Source organism: Protomyctophum bolini (assembly GCF_963924005.1).
Source record: "Protomyctophum bolini genome assembly, chromosome: 6".
NCBI classification, from domain to species: domain Eukaryota; kingdom Metazoa; phylum Chordata; class Actinopteri; order Myctophiformes; family Myctophidae; genus Protomyctophum; species Protomyctophum bolini.
In genome coordinates, this window is record NC_137867.1 from 16613695 (window position 1) to 16634074 (window position 20380).

Below are 20380 nucleotides of genomic sequence, written 5' to 3' on the forward strand. Positions count from 1 at the left end.
AAAGGGGTGAAGTCTCCCTTTAATGGGTTGAATCGTTAAAGCTGCTATAAGCAACATGTCAAATGTAATTTTATTTTTTGGTATTCAGACAGCAATGGGTAAAACTAAAACACAATTTTGTCTCTGACACATCTAGGGGCCACAATTTGCATTCAAAGATTTTCCTAGATTTGTCATTGGTCGATTTGCCTGTCTACTTCCTGATTGGTTAGTCATTTCGACCGGGTTTTATTTTTCTTCGACCAATGACAAAGCTTCTAGGAACATCTTTGACTGCAGATTATGGCCCCTAGATGTGTCACAGAGACTAAATAATTTGTGGTAGTGTTTTACTCATTGCTGGCTGTCTGAATGAAATAAAAATCATTATAATTGACATTATTGCTTATAGCTGCTTTAATCACACTTTTGAGACTATATTAAAGTAAAATATTGGTGACACATGTAGCCCTGTCAGTGACTGTTGTTAATACAGTAAAAGGATGGTGACACAGCTTTCAGTGACTGTTATGATTTCCAAAATGTCATCCTGTAGGCAGACAACTAATGTTTCCTATTTTCCCTGTCATTTCAGAACGTGAAGCTGGGCGACGTCTGTATTGAAGGTACAAACTCTATGCTGTTGCCGCTGCTGGGTGCTGTTAGCAGTGGAGGTTGGTAATGAACCTTTTGATTCCTGCTGCTTGTGTAAGTGGGCTACATGCTACCGTAGGCTACCGTAGGTTGTCATTCGCACCGTGTATCGTTTCACATCATTTGTGTATAATGCCACTCTACATCACATGCCGCTATGTGATGTTTGTGTAGGCATGTGATTTATTTATCGTTTAACATAATTTACGGGTAAAGCTTTCACGTCACATCACATATGTATGTTCTGTTCTAGTGTCTCCTTTCTCTTCTTTGCTTTTAATAAAGTTATTTGTTTTGGTTGTCTCAGGAAAAAAAGAAACACATTTTATTTCTTCCTCCTTGCCTATCTATCGCCCTAGTTCTTCACTAGTGGACTGTACAAATGTGATGTGACGGTATGTGACTTATGTCCGGTAGCATGTAGCCTGCTTAACACTGTTTACAGCCTTCTATGCTGTAGATCTGTCCACACTAACAGGAAGAAATGGCAGATTTTCTTCCTTCGTTAGTGTGTTTTGTTTAGTGCTGATAGTGAAGGTAAGTGAGCGTAGTTTATTATCTTTGGCTGTCGGGCAGAAACCTTGTATCTCCATAGTTTTGTAAATTAATTTCCTTACTTGGTCATGCTACAGTGTCACACACTAAAGTAGCAAATGGCTCAGGATGCAAAGATCATCCATTATTGAATATAACCTATTTTTGTATGTATCGAACCATTTAAGTATAAACAAGAGCTTGTGACTAAACATTGGAACACAGATCATTATATTAATAATAAATAATCGTATCACAGGTTTTTTTTGTCCAGTAACTGTTTTTGACATGCACGGTTTCTACCCGACCTTTCATCTCCTCTATTCTTTGCTTTAATAAAGTTATTGGTTTTTCTGGTCTCAGAGTTTTTAATCGCATTTTGCTTCATATTTTAAAGTAATTTCTTTCTTTCCTATCTATTGCTAGTTCTTCACTAGTGTATGTGGTGCGTGTGTCGGGTCGTGTCTCGCGTACAGTTTCTAATCATTGATTGGAGCTGTATGTCGTTTCACGTCATTTGCGTTTGCGTCATTTGCCGGTAAAGCGCCATCACGTCAGTTCACATCAGATATGAACACACCCTGTATGTGATGTGCATTTATGTGATTTGTGATTTATTTTCACAGTAATTGCGGATAGCTCGTCGGTGTCGTCGCACGCCATACGAATTTTGTTCATTGCTGTTGTGTTCTAATGTCATTCGTAGTGTTGTTGTGTTCTCATGTTCATAGTGTTGCTGTATTGCTGACAAATACTGGGGTCCAAAGAATGCTGCTGCCATTGCATAATTTGCACCTCGTATAATTTATGTCAAACGTCCACAAATGGCATAAATTGTAATATATTTTTTTTAAATGTAGGCAATTATTTTGAAAACACTAAATATAAATTTTAAAATAAAAATGTAGGAAACAAGGGACAACTGGCTAGAAAATCTTGCACCACGAAAACCTACGGCCAACTGCTTGGGCGGAGACCAAGAATCTTTTTGTTTTGTTCATGTTCATAAAGCGCTCCAAGTGCTTTAAGTGAGAAGTCCAGCAGCAAACCTCTAGGTCATAAGAGCATTGTTTGTGCTATATTATCAGATCCAATTTGTGAGTATAAAGCTTCATCTAAGCCCACGTCACATATGAACACAGGCCCGGTATGTGATGTGTGTTTATGTCTCGTATCATTTCACATTGGTGAGTAAGGCTTCATCACGTCATCCCCACATCACATGATGAATTTAGGGTTAGGGCTAGGGTTAGGTATGTGATGTGGATTGATGTGATGTATGTCTTTTATAATGTGCGAGTGAAGCTTCATCGTGTCAGTTCACATCACATTATGTGGTGTGTATTGATGTGATTTATTTATGCTGCCATTTGCAGCTAAAACTTAATTCATGCCGGTCAGTAGGCGAGGCATTGACGATGGGCCTATGACCCAAAGGTTTTCTGCTGCACTTTTCACTTTTAGCACTTTGCAGCTCTTTATGAGCACGGAAAAATAAAATATTTTCTTAGTTTATGTCTGAGGAGTTTTCCTTAGTCTTCTTCTCGATTTCAATTGTAAGACATAATCATGGCTATCATTTATAGTCCATTATGATTCAAATTATTATGAATGTGATTGCTTTTGGACCTGTAAATTACAACAAAACAAACTAAGGCACTGGTGTGGTACTACTGGTTTACCAGAATGGGGTTCAACTCCCTGCGGTGCCCTCAATTTGTTGTATTTACATGGTTCATTTTCTGCTCATTGTTGCCTTTTCAGAGATGATAACCCCCAGGTTCTTTACTGCGTTTGTACTCTCTACATTTGGGTTACAAGTCTATTTAGGGACAAGCCCGAAGGTACTCTTGGTTTTCTCTTCTCCTTCCACCAAAAATGGCAGTCCACGGTCACACTCGGCAGTCAGTTGGGGGTTGGGGGTCCATATTAGAAGTCCATGGAACTTTTTTTCAAATCCTCGTTTTTTAGTATGCCGTTTTTCATTTTGGAGGATTTGAAAAAATAGACTAATCATTCCAAGATCATGGACTATAGCCCATGGTCTCGGAATGATTTTCATTCCATAGTGAGGCGGCATAGCTAACCGATCGTTCATTTTATGACGTAAGCGCCAAATTTGGCAGAAGTTGACAGATATATTGGTAACGAAACTGGATATTGGGCCATCCCAAATTCTTATTCTGGTGGGTGTGGCAGCCATTTTTCAAAATGGCCGCCAGCGGTTTTGTCAAATCTTCCTAAACGTCCCTCTAGCAGCTACAATATTTGCTGTAGAAGACTGAAATGTTGCATGAAGGTCATGTGCTTTCAGACCAATTGGCTAAAAGGGGTGGGGGAGATGCAATGGGAGTGGCCTATCATAAAATGTGCATAACTTCGAAGTAGACATACAAATTTTGTTTTCATTATTACATTTTTTTTCAAAAATGATGAAAAACGGCGCGCTATAGTATGCCGTACGATATAGGCTATAGCCCATGGTCCAAAATGATGAGAAACGAGGATAACATTTTTTTTCAAAAAACATGGGCTATAACCCATCGTTTTTGTCATTTCGTCATTTTTTTCAAATCCTCAAAAATGATGAAACACGGCGCGCTATAGTATGCCGTACGATATGGGCTATAGCCCATGGTCCAAAATGATGAGAAACGAGGCTAACTTTTTTTTTTGAAATTTCAAAAAACATGGGCTATAACCCATCGTTTTTGTCATTTCGTCATTTTTTTCAAATCCTCAAAAATGATGAAAAACGGCGCGCTATAGTATGCCGTACGATATGGGCTTTAGCCCATGGTCCAAAATGAGAAACGAGGCTAACTTTTTTTTTTGAAATTTCAAAAAACATGGGCTATAACCCATCGTTTTTGTCATTTCGTCATTTTTTTCAAATCCTCAAAAATGATGAAAAACGGCGCGTTATAGTATGCCGTACGATATGGGCTATAGCCCATGGTCCAAAATGATGAGAAACGAGGCTAACTTTTTTTTTTGAAATTTCAAAAAACATGGGCTATAACCCATCGTTTTTGTCATTTCGTCATTTTTTTCAAATCCTCAAAAATGATGAAAAACGGCGCGCTATAGTATGCCGTACGATATGGGCTATAGTCCATGGTCCAAAATGATGAGAAACGAGGCTAACTTTTTTTTTCAAAATTTAAAAAAACATGGGCTATAACCCATCGTTTTTGTCATTTCGTCATTTTTTTAAAATCCTCAAAAATGATGAGAAACGGCGCGCTATAGTATGCCGTACGATATGGGCTATAGCCCATGGTCCAAAATGATGAGAAACGAGGCTAACCTTTTTTTTCAAAATTTCAAAAAACATGGGCTATAACCCATCGTTTTTGTCATTTCGTCATTTTTTTCAAATCCTCAAAAATGATGAAAAACGGCGCGCTATAGTATGCCGTACGATATGGGCTTTAGCCCATGGTCCAAAATGAGAAACGAGGCTAACTTTTTTTTTTGAAATTTCAAAAAACATGGGCTATAACCCATCGTTTTTGTCATTTCGTCATTTTTTTCAAATCCTCAAAAATGATGAAAAACGGCGCGTTATAGTATGCCGTACGATATGGGCTATAGCCCATGGTCCAAAATGATGAGAAACGAGGCTAACTTTTTTTTTTGAAATTTCAAAAAACATGGGCTATAACCCATCGTTTTTGTCATTTCGTCATTTTTTTCAAATCCTCAAAAATGATGAAAAACGGCGCGCTATAGTATGCCGTACGATATGGGCTATAGTCCATGGTCCAAAATGATGAGAAACGAGGCTAACTTTTTTTTTCAAAATTTAAAAAAACATGGGCTATAACCCATCGTTTTTGTCATTTCGTCATTTTTTTAAAATCCTCAAAAATGATGAGAAACGGCGCGCTATAGTATGCCGTACGATATGGGCTATAGCCCATGGTCCAAAATGATGAGAAACGAGGCTAACCTTTTTTTTCAAAATTTCAAAAAACATGGGCTATAACCCATCGTTTTTGTCATTTCGTCATTTTTTTTTAATCCTCAAAAATGATGAAAAATGGCGCGCTATAGTATGCCGTACGATATGGGCTATATCCCATGGTCCAAAATGATGAGAAACGAGGCTAACTTTTTTTTTCAAAATTTCAAAAAACATGGGCTATAACCCATCGTTTTTGTCATTTCGTCATTTTTTTTTAATCCTCAAAAATGATGAAAAATGGCGCGCTATAGTATGCCGTACGATATGGGCTATATCCCATGGTCCAAAATGATGAGAAACGAGGCTAACTTTTTTTTTCAAAATTTCAAAAAACATGGGCTATAACCCATCGTTTTTGTCATTTCGTTTTTTTTTTCAAATCCTCAAAAATGATGAAAAACGGCGCGCTATAATATGCCGTACGATATGGGCTAAAGCCCATGGTCCAAAATGATGAGAAACGAGGCTAACTTTTTTTTTCAAAATTTCAAAAAACATGGGCTATAACCCATCGTTTTTGTCATTTCGTCATTTTTTTCAAATCCTCAAAAATGATGAAAAACGGCGCGCTATAGTATGCCGTACGATATGGGCTATAGCCCATGGTCCAAAATGATGAGAAACGAGGCTAACTTTTTTTTTCAAAATTTCAAAAAACATGGGCTATAACCCATCGTTTTTGTCATTTCGTCATTTTTTTAAAATCCTCAAAAATGATGAAAAACGGCGCGCTATAGTATGCCGTACGATATGGGCTATAGCCCATGGTCCAAAATGATGAGAAACGAGGCTAACTTTTTTTTTCAAAATTTCAAAAAACATGGGCTATAACCCATCGTTTTTGTCATTTCGTCATTTTTTTCAAATCCTCAAAAATGATGAAAAACGGCGCGCTATAGTATGCCGTACGATATGGGCTATAGCCCATGGTCCAAAATGATGAGAAACGAGGCTAACTTTTTTTTTCAAAATTTCAAAAAACATGGGCTATAACCCATCGTTTTTGTCATTTCGTCATTTTTTTCAAATCCTCAAAAATGATGAAAAACGGCGCGCTATAGTATGCCGTACGATATGGGCTATAGCCCATGGTCCAAAATGATGAGAAACGAGGCTAACTTTTTTTTTCGAAATTTCAAAAAACATGGGCTATAACCCATCGTTTTTGTCATTTCGTCATTTTTTTCAAATCCTCAAAAATGATGAAAAACGGCGCGCTATAGTATGCCGTACGATATGGGCTATAGCCCATGGTCCAAAATGATGAGAAACGAGGCTAACTTTTTTTTTTGAAATTTCAAAAAACATGGGCTATAACCCATCGTTTTTGTCATTTCGTCATTTTTTTCAAATCCTCAAAAATGATGAAAAACGGCGCGCTATAGTATGCCGTACGATATGGGCTATAGCCCATGGTCCAAAATGATGAGAAACGAGGCTAACCTTTTTTTTCAAAATTTCAAAAAACATGGGCTATAACCCATCGTTTTTGTCATTTCGTCATTTTTTTTAAATCCTCAAAAATGATGAAAAACGGCGCGCTATAGTATGCTGTACGATATGGGCTATATCCCATGGTCCAAAATGATGAGAAACGAGGCTAACTTTTTTTTTCAAAATTTCAAAAAACATGGGCTATAACCCATCGTTTTTGTCATTTCGTCATTTTTTTTAAATCCTCAAAAATGATGAAAAACGGCGCGCTATAGTATGCCGTACGATATGGGCTATAGCCCATGGTCCAAAATGATGAGAAACGAGGCTAACTTTTTTTTTTTAAATTTCAAAATACATGGGCTATAACCCATCGTTTTTGTCATTTCGTCATTTTTTTCAAATCCTCAAAAATGATGAAAAACGGCGCGCTATAGTATGCCGTACGATATGGGCTATAGCCCATGGTCCAAAATGATGAGAAACGAGGCTAACTTTTTTTTTCAAAATTTCAAAAAACATGGGCTATAACCCATCGTTTTTGTCATTTCGTCATTTTTTTCAAATCCTCAAAAATGATGAAAAACGGCGCGCTATAGTATGCCGTACGATATGGGCTATAGCCCATGGTCCAAAATGATGAGAAACGAGGCTAACTTTTTTTTTCAAAATTTCAAAAAACATGGGCTATAACCCATCGTTTTTGTCATTTCGTCATTTTTTTAAAATCCTCAAAAATGATGAAAAACGGCGCGCTATAGTATGCCGTACGATATGGGATTTAGCCCATGGTCCAAAATGATGAGAAACGAGGCTAATTTTTTTTTTGAAATTTCAAAAAACATGGGCTATAACCCATCGTTTTTGTCATTTCGTCATTTTTTTCAAATCCTCAAAAATGATGAAAAACGGCGCGCTATAGTATGCCGTACGATATGGGCTATAGCCCATGGTCCAAAATGATGAGAAACGAGGCTAACTTTTTTTTTTTAAATTTCAAAAAACATGGGCTATAACCCATCGTTTTTGTCATTTCGTCATTTTTTTCAAATCCTCAAAAATGATGAAAAACGGCGCGCTATAGTATGCCGTACGATATGGGCTATAGCCCATGGTCCAAAATGATGAGAAACGAGGCTAACTTTTTTTTTCAAAATTTCAAAAAACATGGGCTATAACCCATCGTTTTTGTCATTTCGTCATTTTTTTTAAATCCTCAAAAATGATGAAAAACGGCGCGCTATAGTATGCCGTACGATATGGGCTATAGCCCATGGTCCAAAATGATGAGAAACGAGGCTAACTTTTTTTTTCAAAATTTCAAAAAACATGGGCTATAACCCATCGTTTTTGTCATTTCGTCATTTTTTTTAAATCCTCAAAAATGATGAAAAACGGCGCGCTATAGTATGCCGTACGATATGGGCTTTAGCCCATGGTCCAAAATGATGAGAAACGAGGCTAACTTTTTTTTTTGAAATTTCAAAAAACATGGGCTATAACCCATCGTTTTTGTCATTTCGTCATTTTTTTCAAATCCTCAAAAATGATGAAAAACGGCGCGCTATAGTATGCCGTACGATATGGGCTATAGCCCATGGTCCAAAATGATGAGAAACGAGGCTAACTTTTTTTTTTGAAATTTCAAAAAACATGGGCTATAACCCATCGTTTTTGTCATTTCGTCATTTTTTTCAAATCCTCAAAAATGATGAAAAACGGCGCGCTATAGTATGCCGTACGATATGGGCTATAGCCCATGGTCCAAAATGATGAGAAACGAGGCTAACTTTTTTTTCCAAAATTTCAAAAAACATGGGCTATAACCCATCGTTTTTGTCATTTCGTCATTTTTTTTAAATCCTCAAAAATGATGAGAAACGGCGCGCTATAGTATGCCGTACGATATGGGCTATAGCCCATGGTCCAAAATGATGAGAAACGAGGCTAACCTTTTTTTTCAAAATTTAAAAAAACATGGGCTATAACCCATCGTTTTTGTCATTTCGTCATTTTTTTTTAATCCTCAAAAATGATGAAAAACGGCACGCTATAGTATGCCGTACGATATGGGCTTTAGCCCATGGTCCAAAATGATGAGAAACGAGGCTAATTTTTTTTTTGAAATTTCAAAAAACATGGGCTATAACCCATCGTTTTTGTCATTTCGTCATTTTTTTCAAATCCTCAAAAATGATGAAAAACGGCGCGCTATAGTATGCCGTACGATATGGGCTATAGCCCATGGTCCAAAATGATGAGAAACGAGGCTAACCTTTTTTTTCAAAATTTCAAAAAACATGGGCTATAACCCATCGTTTTTGTCATTTCGTCATTTTTTTTTAATCCTCAAAAATGATGAAAAACGGCACGCTATAGTATGCCGTACGATATGGGCTTTAGCCCATGGTCCAAAATGATGAGAAACGAGGCTAATTTTTTTTTTGAAATTTCAAAAAACATGGGCTATAACCCATCGTTTTTGTCATTTCGTCATTTTTTTCAAATCCTCAAAAATGATGAAAAACGGCGCGCTATAGTATGCCGTACGATATGGGCTATAGCCCATGGTCCAAAATGATGAGAAACGAGGCTAACTTTTTTTTTTGAAATTTCAAAAAACATGGGCTATAACCCATCGTTTTTGTCATTTCGTCATTTTTTTCAAATCCTCAAAAATGAGAAAAACGGCGCGCTATAGTATGCCGTACGATATGGGCTATAGCCCATGGTCCAAAATGATGAGAAACGAGGCTAACTTTTTTTTCCAAAATTTCAAAAAACATGGGCTATAACCCATCGTTTTTGTCATTTCGTCATTTTTTTTAAATCCTCAAAAATGATGAGAAACGGCGCGCTATAGTATGCCGTACGATATGGGCTATAGCCCATGGTCCAATATGATGAGAAACGAGGCTAACCTTTTTTTTCAAAATTAAAAAAAACATGGGCTATAACCCATCGTTTTTGTCATTTCGTCATTTTTTTTTAATCCTCAAAAATGATGAAAAATGGCGCGCTATAGTATGCCGTACGATATGGGCTATATCCCATGGTCCAAAATGATGAGAAACGAGGCTAACTTTTTTTTTCAAAATTTCAAAAAACATGGGCTATAACCCATCGTTTTTGTCATTTCGTCATTTTTTTCAAATCCTCAAAAATGATGAAAAACGGCGCGCTATAATATGCCGTACGATATGGGCTATAGCCCATGGTCCAAAATGATGAGAAACGAGGCTAACTTTTTTTTTCAAAATTTCAAAAAACATGGGCTATAACCCATCGTTTTTGTAATTTCGTCATTTTTTTCAAATCCTCAAAAATGATGAAAAACGGCGCGCTATAGTATGCCGTACGATATGGGCTATAGCCCATGGTCCAAAATGATGAGAAACGAGGCTAACTTTTTTTTTTGAAATTTCAAAAAACATGGGCTATAACCCATCGTTTTTGTCATTTCGTCATTTTTTTCAAATCCTCAAAAATGATGAAAAACGGCGCGCTATAGTATGCCGTACGATATGGGCTATAGCCCATGGTCCAAAATGATGAGAAACGAGGCTAACTTTTTTTTTTTTAATTTAAAAAAACATGGGCTATAACCCATCGTTTTTGTCATTTCGTCATTTTTTTCAAATCCTCAAAAATGATGAAAAACGGCGCGCTATAGTATGCCGTACGATATGGGCTATAGCCCATGGTCCAAAATGATGAGAAACGAGGCTAACCTTTTTTTTCAAAATTTCAAAAAACATGGGCTATAACCCATCGTTTTTGTCATTTTGTCATTTTTTTTAAATCCTCAAAAATGATGAAAAACGGCGCGCTATAGTATGCCGTACGATATGGGCTATATCCCATGGTCCAAAATGATGAGAAACGAGGCTAACTTTTTTTTTCAAAATTTCAAAAAACATGGGCTATAACCCATCGTTTTTGTCATTTCGTCATTTTTTTCAAATCCTCAAAAATGATGAAAAACGGCGCGCTATAGTATGCCGTACGATATGGGCTATAGCCCATGGTCCAAAATGATGAGAAACGAGGCTAACTTTTTTTTTCAAAATTTCAAAAAACATGGGCTATAACCCATCGTTTTTGTCATTTCGTCATTTTTTTCAAATCCTCAAAAATGATGAAAAACGGCGCGCTATAGTATGCCGTACGATATGGGCTATAGCCCATGGTCCAAAATGATGAGAAACGAGGCTAACTTTTTTTTTTGAAATTTCAAAACACATGGGCTATAACCCATCGTTTTTGTCATTTCGTCATTTTTTTCAAATCCTCAAAAATGATGAAAAACGGCGCGCTATAGTATGCCGTACGCGTACGATATGGGCTATAGCCCATGGTCCAAAATGATGAGAAACGAGGCTAACTTTTTTTTTTGAAATTTCAAAAAACATGGGCTATAACCCATCGTTTTTGTCATTTCGTCATTTTTTTCAAATCCTCAAAAATGATGAAAAACGGCGCGCTATAGTATGCCGTACGATATGGGCTATAGCCCATGGTCCAAAATGATGAGAAACGAGGCTAACTTTTTTTTTTGAAATTTCAAAAAACATGGGCTATAACCCATCGTTTTTGTCATTTCGTCATTTTTTAAAAATCCTCAAAAATGATGAAAAACGGCGCGCTATAGTATGCCGTACGATATGGGCTATATAGCCCATGGTCCAAAATGATGAGAAACGAGGCTAACTTTTTTTTCCGAAATTTCAAAAAACATGGGCTATAACCCATCGTTTTTGTCATTTCGTCATTTTTTTCAAATCCTCAAAAATGATGAAAAACGGCGCGCTATAGTATGCCGTACGATATGGGCTATAGCGCATGGTCCAAAATGATGAGAAACGAGGCTAACTTTTTTTTTTGAAATTTCAAAAAACATGGGCTATAACCCATCGTTTTTTTCATTTCGTCATTTTTTTCAAATCCTCAAAAATGATGAAAAACGGCGCGCTATAGTATGCCGTACGATATGGGCTATAGCCCATGGTCCAAAATGATGAGAAACGAGGCTAACCTTTTTTTTCAAAATTTCAAAAAACATGGGCTATAACCCATCGTTTTTGTCATTTCGTCATTTTTTTTAAATCCTCAAAAATGATGAAAAACGGCGCGCTATAGTATGCCGTACGATATGGGCTATATCCCATGGTCCAAAATGATGAGAAACGAGGCTAACTTTTTTTTCCGAAATTTCAAAAAACATGGGCTATAACCCATCGTTTTTGTCATTTCGTCATTTTTTTCAAATCCTCAAAAATGATGAAAAACGGCGCGCTATAGTATGCCGTACGATATGGGCTATAGCACATGGTCCAAAATGATGAGAAACGAGGCTAACTTTTTTTTTTGAACTTTCAAAAAACATGGGCTATAACCCATCGTTTTTGTCATTTCGTCATTTTTTTCAAATCCTCAAAAATGATGAAAAACGGCGCGCTATAGTATGCCGTACGATATGGGCTATAGCCCATGGTCCAAAATGATGAGAAACGAGGCTAACCTTTTTTTTCAAAATTTCAAAAAACATGGGCTATAACCCATCGTTTTTGTCATTTCGTCATTTTTTTTAAATCCTCAAAAATGATGAAAAACGGCGCGCTATAGTATGCCGTACGATATGGGCTATATCCCATGGTCCAAAATGATGAGAAACGAGGCTAACTTTTTTTTTCAAAATTTCAAAAAACATGGGCTATAACCCATCGTTTTTGTCATTTCGTCATTTTTTTTAAATCCTCAAAAATGATGAAAAACGGTGCGCTATAGTATGCCGTACGATATGGGCTATAGCCCATGGTCCAAAATGATGAGAAACGAGGCTAACTTTTTTTTTCAAAATTTCAAAAAACATGGGCTATAACCCATCGTTTTTGTCATTTCGTCATTTTTTTCAAATCCTCAAAAATGATGAAAAACGGCGCGCTATAGTATGCCGTACGATATGGGATATAGCCCATGGTCCAAAATGATGAGAAACGAGGCTAACTTTTTTTTTTGAAATTTCAAAAAACATGGGCTATAACCCATCGTTTTTGTCATTTCGTCATTTTTTTCAAATCCTCAAAAATGATGAAAAACGGCACGCTATAGTATGCCGTACGATATGGGCTATAGCCCATGGTCCAAAATGATGAGAAACGAGGCTAACTTTTTTTTCCAAAATTTCAAAAAACATGGGCTATAACCCATCGTTTTTGTCATTTCGTCATTTTTTTTAAATCCTCAAAAATGATGAGAAACGGCGCGCTATAGTATGCCGTACGATATGGGCTATAGCCCATGGTCCAATATGATGAGAAACGAGGCTAACCTTTTTTTTCAAAATTTAAAAAAACATGGGCTATAACCCATCGTTTTTGTCATTTCGTCATTTTTTTTTAATCCTCAAAAATGATGAAAAATGGCGCGCTATAGTATGCCGTACGATATGGGCTATATCCCATGGTCCAAAATGATGAGAAACGAGGCTAACTTTTTTTTTCAAAATTTCAAAAAACATGGGCTATAACCCATCGTTTTTGTCATTTCGTCATTTTTTTCAAATCCTCAAAAATGATGAAAAACGGCGCGCTATAATATGCCGTACGATATGGGCTATAGCCCATGGTCCAAAATGATGAGAAACGAGGCTAACTTTTTTTTTCAAAATTTCAAAAAACATGGGCTATAACCCATCGTTTTTGTAATTTCGTCATTTTTTTCAAATCCTCAAAAATGATGAAAAACGGCGCGCTATAGTATGCCGTACGATATGGGCTATAGCCCATGGTCCAAAATGATGAGAAACGAGGCTAACTTTTTTTTTCAAAATTTCAAAAAACATGGGCTATAACCCATCGTTTTTGTCATTTTGTCATTTTTTTCAAATCCTCAAAAATGATGAAAAACGGCGCGCTATAGTATGCCGTACGATATGGGCTATAGCCCATGGTCCAAAATGATGAGAAACGAGGCTAACTTTTGTTTTCAAAATTTCAAAAAACATGGGCTATAACCCATCGTTTTTGTCATTTCGTCATTTTTTTTAAATCCTCAAAAATGATGAAAAACGGCGCGCTATAGTATGCCGTACGATATGGGCTTTAGCCCATGGTCCAAAATGATGAGAAACGAGGCTAACTTTTTTTTTTGAAATTTCAAAAAACATGGGCTATAACCCATCGTTTTTGTCATTTCGTCATTTTTTTCAAATCCTCAAAAATGATGAAAAACGGCGCGCTATAGTATGCCGTACGATATGGGCTATAGCCCATGGTCCAAAATGATGAGAAACGAGGCTAACTTTTTTTTTTGAAATTTCAAAAAACATGGGCTATAACCCATCGTTTTTGTCATTTCGTCATTTTTTTCAAATCCTCAAAAATGATGAAAAACGGCGCGCTATAGTATGCCGTACGATATGGGCTATAGCCCATGGTCCAAAATGATGAGAAACGAGGCTAACTTTTTTTTTCAAAATTTCAAAAAACATGGGCTATAACCCATCGTTTTTGTCATTTCGTCATTTTTTTTAAATCCTCAAAAATGATGAAAAACGGCGCGCTATAGTATGCCGTACGATATGGGCTATAGCCCATGGTCCAAAATGATGAGAAACGAGGCTAACCTTTTTTTTCAAAATTAAAAAAAACATGGGCTATAACCCATCGTTTTTGTCATTTCGTCATTTTTTTTTAATCCTCAAAAATGATGAAAAACGGCGCGCTATAGTATGCCGTACGATATGGGCTTTAGCCCATGGTCCAAAATGATGAGAAATAGGCTAACTTTTTTTTTTGAAATTTCAAAAAACATGGGCTATAACCCATCGTTTTTGTCATTTCGTCATTTTTTTCAAATCCTCAAAAATGATGAAAAACGGCGCGCTATAGTATGCCGTACGATATGGGCTATAGCCCATGGTCCAAAATGATGAGAAACGAGGCTAACTTTTTTTTTTGAAATTTCAAAAAACATGGGCTATAACCCATCGTTTTTGTCATTTCGTCATTTTTTTCAAATCCTCAAAAATGATGAAAAACGGCGCGCTATAGTATGCCGTACGATATGGGCTATAGCCCATGGTCCAAAATGATGAGAAACGAGGCTAACTTTTTTTTCCAAAATTTCAAAAAACATGGGCTATAACCCATCGTTTTTGTCATTTCGTCATTTTTTTTAAATCCTCAAAAATGATGAGAAACGGCGCGCTATAGTATGCCGTACGATATGGGCTATAGCCCATGGTCCAATATGATGAGAAACGAGGCTAACCTTTTTTTTCAAAATTTAAAAAAACATGGGCTATAACCCATCGTTTTTGTCATTTCGTCATTTTTTTTTAATCCTCAAAAATGATGAAAAATGGCGCGCTATAGTATGCCGTACGATATGGGCTATATCCCATGGTCCAAAATGATGAGAAACGAGGCTAACTTTTTTTTTCAAAATTTCAAAAAACATGGGCTATAACCCATCGTTTTTGTCATTTTGTCATTTTTTTCAAATCCTCAAAAATGATGAAAAACGGCGCGCTATAATATGCCGTACGATATGGGCTATAGCCCATGGTCCAAAATGATGAGAAACGAGGCTAACTTTTTTTTTCAAAATTTCAAAAAACATGGGCTATAACCCATCGTTTTTGTAATTTCGTCATTTTTTTCAAATCCTCAAAAATGATGAAAAACGGCGCGCTATAGTATGCCGTACGATATGGGCTATAGCCCATGGTCCAAAATGATGAGAAACGAGGCTAACTTTTTTTTTTGAAATTTCAAAAAACATGGGCTATAACCCATCGTTTTTGTCATTTCGTCATTTTTTTCAAATCCTCAAAAATGATGAAAAACGGCGCGCTATAGTATGCCGTACGATATGGGCTATAGCCCATGGTCCAAAATGATGAGAAACGAGGCTAACTTTTTTTTTTTAAATTTCAAAAAACATGGGCTATAACCCATCGTTTTTGTCATTTCGTCATTTTTTTCAAATCCTCAAAAATGATGAAAAACGGCGCGCTATAGTATGCCGTACGATATGGGCTATAGCCCATGGTCCAAAATGATGAGAAACGAGGCTAACCTTTTTTTTCAAAATTTCAAAAAACATGGGCTATAACCCATCGTTTTTGTCATTTCGTCATTTTTTTTAAATCCTCAAAAATGATGAAAAACGGCGCGCTATAGTATGCCGTACGATATGGGCTATATCCCATGGTCCAAAATGATGAGAAACGAGGCTAACTTTTTTTTTCAAAATTTCAAAAAACATGGGCTATAACCCATCGTTTTTGTCATTTCGTCATTTTTTTTAAATCCTCAAAAATGATGAAAAACGGCGCGCTATAGTATGCCGTACGATATGGGCTATATCCCATGGTCCAAAATGATGAGAAACGAGGCTAACTTTTTTTTTCAAAATTTCAAAAAACATGGGCTATAACCCATCGTTTTTGTCATTTCGTCATTTTTTTAAAATCCTCAAAAATGATGAAAAACGGCGCGCTATAGTATGCCGTACGATATGGGCTATAGCCCATGGTCCAAAATGATGAGAAACGAGGCTAACTTTTTTTTTCAAAATTTCAAAAAACATGGGCTATAACCCATCGTTTTTGTCATTTCGTCATTTTTTTCAAATCCTCAAAAATGATGAAAAACGGCGCGCTATAGTATGCCGTACGATATGGGCTATAGCCCATGGTCCAAAATGATGAGAAACGAGGCTAACTTTTTTTTTCAAAATTTCAAAAAACATGGGCTATAACCCATCGTTTTTGTTATTTCGTCATTTTTTTCAAATCCTCAAAAATGATGAAACACGGCGCGCTATAGTATGCCGTACGATATGGGCTATAGCCCATGGTCCAAAATGATGAGAAACGAGGCTAACTTTTTTTTTTGAAATTTCAAAAAACATGGGCTATAACCCATCGTTTTTGTCATTTCGTCATTTTTTTCAAATCCTCAAAAATGATGAAAAACGGCGCGCTATAGTATGCCGTACGATATGGGCTATAGCCCATGGTCCAAAATGATGAGAAACGAGGCTAACTTTTTTTTCCGAAATTTCAAAAAACATGGGCTATAACCCATCGTTTTTGTCATTTCGTCATTTTTTTCAAATCCTCAAAAATGATGAAAAACGGCGCGCTATAGTATGCCGTACGATATGGGCTATAGCCCATGGTCCAAAATGATGAGAAACGAGGCTAACTTTTTTTTTTTAAATTTCAAAAAACATGGGCTATAACCCATCGTTTTTGTCATTTCGTCATTTTTTTTAAATCCTCAAAAATGATGAAAAACGGCGCGCTATAGTATGCCGTACGATATGGGCTATATCCCATGGTCCAAAATGATGAGAAACGAGGCTAACTTTTTTTTTCAAAATTTCAAAAAACATGGGCTATAACCCATCGTTTTTGTCATTTCGTCATTTTTTTAAAATCCTCAAAAATGATGAAAAACGGCGCGCTATAGTATGCCGTACGATATGGGCTATATCCCATGGTCCAAAATGATGAGAAACGAGGCTAACTTTTTTTTTCAAAATTTCAAAAAACAAGGGCTATAACCCATCGTTTTTGTCATTTCGTCATTTTTTTAAAATCCTCAAAAATGATGAAAAACGGCGCGCTATAGTATGCCGTACGATATGGGCTATAGCCCATGGTCCAAAATGATGAGAAACGAGGCTAACTTTTTTTTTCAAAATTTCAAAAAACATGGGCTATAACCCATCGTTTTTGTCATTTCGTCATTTTTTTCAAATCCTCAAAAATGATGAAAAACGGCGCGCTATAGTATGCCGTACGATATGGGCTATAGCCCATGGTCCAAAATGATGAGAAACGAGGCTAACTTTTTTTTTCAAAATTTCAAAAAACATGGGCTATAACCCATCGTTTTTGTCATTTCGTCATTTTTTTCAAATCCTCAAAAATGATGAAAAACGGCGCGCTATAGTATGCCGTACGATATGGGCTATAGCCCATGGTCCAAAATGATGAGAAACGAGGCTAACTTTTTTTTTTGAAATTTCAAAAAACATGGGCTATAACCCATCGTTTTTGTCATTTCGTCATTTTTTTCAAATCCTCAAAAATGATGAAAAACGGCGCGCTATAGTATGCCGTACGATATGGGCTATAGCCCATGGTCTAAAATGATGAGAAACGAGGCTAACTTTTTTTTTTGAAATTTCAAAAAACATGGGCTAAAACCCATCGTTTTTGTCATTTCGTCATTTTTTTCAAATCCTCAAAAATGATGAAAAACGGCGCACTATAGTATGCCGTACGATATGGGCTATAGCCCATGGTCCAAAATGATGAGAAACGAGGCTAACTTTTTTTTTTGAAATTTCAAAAAACATGGGCTATAACCCATCGTTTTTGTCATTTCGTCATTTTTTTCAAATCCTCAAAAATGATGAAAAACGGCGCGCTATAGTATGCCGTACGATATGGGCTATAGCCCATGGTCCAAAATGATGAGAAACGAGGCTAACTTTTTTTTCCGAAATTTCAAAAAACATGGGCTATAACCCATCGTTTTTGTCATTTCGTCATTTTTTTAAAATCCTCAAAAATGATGAAAAACGGCGCGCTATAGTATGCCGTACGATATGGGCTATAGCCCATGGTCCAAAATGATGAGAAACGAGGCTAACTTTTTTTTTTGAAATTTCAAAAAACATGGGCTATAACCCATCGTTTTTGTCATTTCGTCATTTTTTTCAAATCCTCAAAAATGATGAAAAACGGCGCGCTATAGTATGCCGTACGATATGGGCTATAGCCCATGGTCCAAAATGATGAGAAACGAGGCTAACTTTTTTTTTTGAAATTTCAAAAAACATGGGCTATAACCCATCGTTTTTGTCATTTCGTCATTTTTTTCAAATCCTCAAAAATGATGAAAAACGGCGCGCTATAGTATGCCGTACGATATGGGCTATAGCCCATGGTCCAAAATGATGAGAAACGAGGCTAACTTTTTTTTTCAAAATTTCAAAAAACATGGGCTATAACCCATCGTTTTTGTCATTTCGTCATTTTTTTAAAATCCTCAAAAATGATGAGAAACGGCGCGCTATAGTATGCCGTACGATATGGGCTATAGCCCATGGTCCAAAATGATGAGAAACGAGGCTAACCTTTTTTTTCAAAATTTCAAAAAACATGGGCTATAACCCATCGTTTTTGTCATTTCGTCATTTTTTTTAAATCCTCAAAAATGATGAAAAACGGCGCGCTATAGTATGCCGTACGATATGGGCTATAGCCCATGGTCCAAAATGATGAGAAACGAGGCTAACTTTTTTTTCAAAATTTAGAAAAACATGGGCTATAACCCATCGTTTTTGTCATTTCGTCATTTTTTTCAAATCCTCAAAAATGATGAAAAACGGCGCGCTATAATATGCCGTACGATATGGGCTATAGCCCATGGTCCAAAATGATGAGAAACGAGGCTAACTTTTTTTTTCAAAATTTCAAAAAACATGGGCTATAACCCATCGTTTTTGTAATTTCGTCATTTTTTTCAAATCCTCAAAAATGATGAAAAACGGCGCGCTATAGTATGCCGTACGATATGGGCTATAGCCCATGGTCCAAAATGATGAGAAACGAGGCTAACTTTTTTTTTCAAAATTTCAAAAAACATGGGCTATAACCCATCGTTTTTGTCATTTCGTCATTTTTTTCAAATCCTCAAAAATGATGAAAAACGGCGCGCTATAGTATGCCGTACGATATGGGCTATAGCCCATGGTCCAAAATGATGAGAAACGAGGCTAACTTTTTTTTTCAAAATTTCAAAAAACATGGGCTATAACCCATCGTTTTTGTCATTTCGTCATTTTTTTTAAATCCTCAAAAATGATGAAAAACGGCGCGCTATAGTATGCCGTACGATATGGGCTTTAGCCCATGGTCCAAAATGATGAGAAACGAGGCTAACTTTTTTTTTTGAAATTTCAAAAAACATGGGCTATAACCCATCGTTTTTGTCATTTCGTCATTTTTTTCAAATCCTCAAAAATGATGAAAAACGGCGCGCTATAGTATGCCGTACGATATGGGCTATAGCCCATGGTCCAAAATGATGAGAAACGAGGCTAACTTTTTTTTTTGAAATTTCAAAAAACATGGGCTATAACCCATCGTTTTTGTCATTTCGTCATTTTTTTTAAATCCTCAAAAATGATGAAAAACGGCGCGCTATAGTATGCCGTACGATATGGGCTATAGCCCATGGTCCAAAATGATGAGAAACGAGGCTAACCTTTTTTTTCAAAATTTAAAAAAACATGGGCTATAACCCATCGTTTTTGTCATTTCGTCATTTTTTTTTAATCCTCAAAAATGATGAAAAACGGCGCGCTATAGTATGCCGTACGATATGGGCTTTAGCCCATGGTCCAAAATGATGAGAAATAGGCTAACTTTTTTTTTTTTAATTTCAAAAAACATGGGCTATAACCCATCGTTTTTGTCATTTCGTCATTTTTTTCAAATCCTCAAAAATGATGAAAAACGGCGCGCTATAGTATGCCGTACGATATGGGCTATAGCCCATGGTCCAAAATGATGAGAAACGAGGCTAACTTTTTTTTTTGAAATTTCAAAAAACATGGGCTATAACCCATCGTTTTTGTCATTTCGTCATTTTTTTCAAATCCTCAAAAATGATGAAAAACGGCGCGCTATAGTATGCCGTACGATATGGGCTATAGCCCATGGTCCAAAATGATGAGAAACGAGGCTAACTTTTTTTTCCAAAATTTCAAAAAACATGG